The 5,559-nt window shown below is 38.9% G+C and overlaps 1 pseudogene; it reads left to right on the forward strand.

The window, feature by feature from the left end:
* The first annotated feature begins 1,874 nt into the window (after positions 1 to 1,874).
* On the forward strand, positions 1,875 to 2,366 carry LOC138387345 (serine/arginine-rich splicing factor 3 pseudogene; annotated as a pseudogene).
* Positions 2,367 to 5,559: the final 3,193 nt, after the last annotated feature.

Below are 5,559 nucleotides of genomic sequence, written 5' to 3' on the forward strand. Positions count from 1 at the left end.
ATCTTTTCAGTCTATTCTCTCTACTTCCCTTCTGGGAATAATTCCTGGAGACCCAATGCTAGAAGACTTACATACTTGGTCAGAATTTTCATGGCCCAGTGCTTCACAGTGACTTTTCAAAAAGCCACATGGTTCACATTTGTTCTTTAATAAACAGTCTGAATTATTTCAGGGAAAACAGAGTTGCTTGGAAGGATGCCCAATGGAAGGGAGACAAGGCTGTAAATTCTGGAAATAACCTGAAGCACATTTCCAGTTTTATCTCACTCTGCATTATCAGGCATCAAAAGACACTTGGACAAAGGAGTCAGGGAGAGGAAACCTTGCAACCAGTGGCTGCTTTATCTTGGTGGCTGCACAGCATATTTTAAACAGAATTCCTGCGTGTAGAAAATTTCACACACTATTAGTCCGCGCTTCCCAAAGGAGATAATGAAACTGAACTACCCAGGATCTTTTGCAGTGACATGCTGGTAAGTGTTTCACAATCACCTTTCCAGAGGGGGAAAAGCCCTGATCTGGAATTTGCATTTGCCAATTTCCATGGTTTAAATACAAGCATACCTCAGAGATATTGCAGGTTTGGTTTCAGACCACAAGAAATAAAACAAATATCAAAATAAAATATAAATATTTAAGGTGACAGATATTCCAATTACCCTGATTTGGTTACATGAATGTACCAAATTATCACATGTACCCCTAAAATACGTATGTCTGTTATGTATCAATAAAAATAAATAAATACAACTCCTGAAACTTAACAATCAACTCTTGTGAGCTGGTTTGAGCCAGCTTCAACATACCACTGGACAGGCATATGACTTAGATTCCACAATCAGATGCACCGACATAGAACTTAGGCTTTGAGAAGAGAAGAGAGAATTATTAGGAAGCAGGCTGTGCATAGAATCTATCTTTTGCAATGTGGCAGAGGAAGTGTCCTGTTTGGGAGTGCAGAAGACGCAGAGCTTCTAGCATCCAGTCTAGCACCAGCAAGCGAGTTTGCTGCTCCTATTCCCAAAGCAATGCAGAAGGTCATCTCTGGAACAGACCTGAGATGTGTTTGAGCACCGTTCTTGACCTCAGAGCCTCCTGGCCTACCTGGGGGTTCTGTAAACTTCTTTATGTTTTTTTTTTAACAATCCCTTTTATGCTTTGAATGAATGCTCTTATTTGCAAAGAAGAACCCTAGCCAATTAAAATGAGGATCCTTCTGTTTCAGACAGAGATAGATACTTGTAAGAAGAATTAAATGTTGCTTTCATTGAATGTCTTTCAAGTTTAGGATTTTCCCCAGGAGGGTGAATTCAGGTTTCATTCAATCCCAGTGTTCCCCATTGCTAGCAGTAATGGGCAAAAACCAACTCATACTCAGAGTATTCTGCAGCTCAAGAGGTGCAAAGGGTGCAGCTTTACTGTACAACAAAGCATCTAATGAGTCCCAAAAAGACCTGGAGAGAATGAGGAGTAATTCCCTCCACCTCAGTGGTGGCAGCTCTCACACTCATGGAAGAAGCTAAACGACTCCTCTGAAGAGCAGCACAGGCACCAGGCAGGACATTCATCATGGACGTTTTGATAACATCCCCCAAAAAATTAGTCCCATGAATTTTACCTTAGGTATTGTTCCAGCACTTTCTGGACCACCTGCCTCCAAGGTACCTGAAATACTTGTTTAATATTATTTCTGCCTTGCCAGACCTCCTGAATCTCTGGGGTCAAGACCAGGAATATACATTTAAATTTGTGCTTAAAATTTTTAAGAATCAGGCTTTTCTATGATCAAGAAAAGGACTCTCTACCCCTCCCCCACAACCACACACACTATATATGTGCGTGTGTGTGTGTGTGTATGTGTGTGTATTTTCAAAATGCATCATGATTCCTGTCCATTGGACTGTAAGATTTACATAGGTAATCTTGGAAACAATGGCAACAAGACTCCATTGGAATGGGCTTTTGGCTATTTATTATGGGCCACTCTGAAGTGTGTGGGTTGCTAGAAGCCCATTGGCTTTGTTTTTGTTGAATTTGAAGATCCCCGAGATGCAGCTGATGCTGTGACAGAACTAGATGGAAGAATACTATGTGGCTGCCGTGTAAGAGTGGAATTACCAAATGGTGAAAAAAGAAGTCGTGGCCCGCCTCCCGCTTGGAGTGGTTGTCCTTGAGATGATTACCGTAGAAGGAGTCTTCCACCTTGCCACAGATCTTCAAGAAAGAGAAGCTTCTCTTGCAGCCAAAGTAGGTCCCTTTCTAGAGACAGGAGAAGAGAGAGATCACTGTCTCGGGAGAGAAATCACAAGCCATCCCAATCCTTCTCTAGGTCTCATAGCCCATCTAGGCCAAATGAAAGAAAATAGACCAGTTTGCAAGAGAAGTGGTGTACAGGAAATACCTTGCTTATGGATCAGAAATTCAAAATTGTTAACATGTCAGTTCTCCCCAAATTGATCTACAGATTCAATATAATTGAAATCAGAATTCCCACATACCTCTTTGTAGAAATTGACAAGCTGATCCTAAATTCCTATTGAAATACAAAGAAAATACAATAGCCAGAACAACATAAAAAAAAGAGCAAAATCAGAGGGCCAACATAACCTGATTTCAAGAAATATTGTAAAGCTAAATACTCAAAACCACACGATGTTTGTATCAAGGTAGACAAATAGATCTATGGAACAGAATGGAGAGTCCAGAAATGAACCCACACATATATGGCCATTTGATTTTTTTGAAAGTAATTATGCTAAGTGAAAGGAGCCAAAAAAAAATAGTACTTACTGTATGATTCCACTTACATTAAATTCCAGAAAATACAAGCTAGTCTATAGTCACAGTAGATCAGTATTTGCATGAGCTACAATAGCACCTCATGCCCTGCCTAACCTGTAGGTCCATGAGCTAAATAAATGTTGTCATTTACTAACTGGAACAACTCCTTTCCTTCCTCTGCACCTCAATGGGGGATAGAAATGAGGTGCTGTAGTAATCCTCAAAAAACTGGGAAAACTAATACCTTCATCGCCCCAGTCCCCATCACAGGGCTTCCAGGCTATTTTGAATCAGAAAGTTTGTGCCACCAGTTGTTGAACAAATAGATGAAGTTTGCTCTGGTTGATTAAGCATCAGTTGGTTTATAATATAACTAAAATCAATACATCAACAGCAAAGCAGCAATTTCACCATCCACAAACTCAGCTTTAGTAGCTAAGTTTTTTGCCAGTAAGTGAATTGATGGAGTAATTTTTATCATGGAGTTTATGTAGATCCTAAGAGTTCATGTAGATCCTAAGAGATGTCTTTAATAAGGAAAGAGTATGGCTTAAGATGCACGGTTCACATTGAGTTCTGTGTAGGTTCTAGATACACTGTCATTATCACTATCTTCACTGTAAAACGTTCCACTGGCTTTTGGATGGGCCTCTGCCACTGAGCTTAGAACTCTAGAATAAGGGTTGTAGTGGAAGCAACAAATACTCCTCCACCAGAATCAAAAAGGAAAAGTTAAATTGCCTAAAACTTTTAGCAAGTGTTTCAGGAGTTTTCATACCTTTTTATTTTTCGGTTCATTTTTGCCAAGAGTGTAATTCCCTTTCACATATCTCTGACTACATTGGTTGCCATAGATTTCTAGCTTTTGCTACTTCTGGAAATAAACAACCCATTAGATTTATGTCATTGTTAATTTGTCTCTTTGCACAACACAGAAAGATGATTTGTAGCCTAAAAATCAGCACTAGTTTTCCTAAGTCTCTCGTGAAAAGTTGGCACTAGAATGTTTCAATTTTATATATATATATAAAATAACATGAGTTCTATTTAAGGAGCCTGACCTCATGAAAAAATAAGTATTATTTCTAAGTAGTTTGTCAATTTCATGTGCTTCTGGAGTTGCTAAAAACAGCTTATTTTTATTAATTCTTTGTACGTTTTCAATATTATCTGATGAGCCCCTTTGTTCACAATAATGTAAAAACAAAAATTAGCCTTAATTGTTCCAAAAAACCTGAAATTCCAAAGTTATAGACTTCAAATGACTGCGATTTTTTAAAACCTACTTGAAAGTGGCATTACAAAATTATCTGGGTGTTCTCTTTGGAGACACACCAACTCTTTCAAGCCACTGAGAGAACCAGTCTAAAATCTGGTATGAATCTCCCAAATGACTTCATCCCCACCCCAGTTTAACCTATCAGCCTCATCCATGACGCAAAGAGGACCCAGTCTGAAAGAATATAAATAGATTCATAACCACTAGCAAAAAAGGAATAAGGGAAATAATTTATAATCTCCCAAGGGACTAGGTCCTATTTCCTGTCTAAATTATCTTAGAGGCTCCTGAATCAAGACCACATTCCCTTTCAATGTTGGGAGAACTGTTGCCCAAAATCTTCACGCTAGGACCTTCCCATCCACACACACTCCCTTCTCGACCACCACCATGACCATTGCTAACTCATTTGGAGCCCCCACCATGTGATACTTGCTAGTAACCCGAGGGCAGAGGTTCTGCTTATTCATCTGTGTATCTCCAGCACCTACTTGGGGCATACGAAGCTTTCAAATGTGTTGAAATAAATGGAACTACAATATTTGCTGAATGAATCATAATTATATACCATCCTTACTTTGCCTGTGTCTAGTAATCATAAAGAGAAATTTAGAAGATCTAAATAGGTCAGGAGCAAAGGACTTAATTTAAACATTTTGAGCTCTATTCAATTTTGCATGAGGAGGAGGAATGTGAATGAAATCACATTTCCAGCATAAGCTGGAGTTAAAACCAATTCTTTCAGGATTTGTAACTAGAAATCAAGTAGAACCTAGGAATAAGGACTTGAAAAGTGAAAAGAGAAGAAAGAAAAAAGAGAGAAAGAAAGAGACTCAGAGATAAAACCTATATCAATTCCTGGTGAGTACTAAGAGCTGACCCAGCCATAGCTTTTCTGACCAGTCAAGTATGAACCAATAAGTTCAGCTAGCAAAACTATGGGGGGATAAAAGGAGAAATTTCACTTTTCCTAAAGGATATGCATGGGCCTGCCATCAGAACACTGGAATGTAACTAAGGAAAGAGATTTGAGGGACTAGGTCAGTGTGCCCAGCCTAGGCTAAGCCATTCAGTCTGATAGGAAGAGGGAGAGTGTGATGAGGCACAGTAATCAGTATAGCTCTGTGAGCCACAGTGCAGCCATCTTGTGTACGGACTCACTGTTGTGTAAAGTTAAAAAATACATAAATAACAGAAAAAAAAATTATACAGTGATTAACTTGTAAGTGATTGTTTAAAATCATTAGGTGTGTATAGTTACATTGTACTACACTTGGCAGTTCCTTGGAAAAATGTTCCTTGGATGTTCCTCAAGGAAATGTTCCTTGATTTAACGGATGCTATTTGCTTCTGTAAGTTTGCTTGCTTATGAATTATTGTAATCAACATGTTTTTAGCCATATGTGTATTGTTAGTATTGTTAGTAGTGAAGGTATATAACCCCTGCTCACTTTAAGATCGGGGCCATTCTCTGTCTCTGGACTTTCCCAGGACAGGGG

This window comes from Eulemur rufifrons, chromosome 7, assembly GCF_041146395.1.
Source record: "Eulemur rufifrons isolate Redbay chromosome 7, OSU_ERuf_1, whole genome shotgun sequence".
Taxonomy (NCBI): domain Eukaryota; kingdom Metazoa; phylum Chordata; class Mammalia; order Primates; family Lemuridae; genus Eulemur; species Eulemur rufifrons.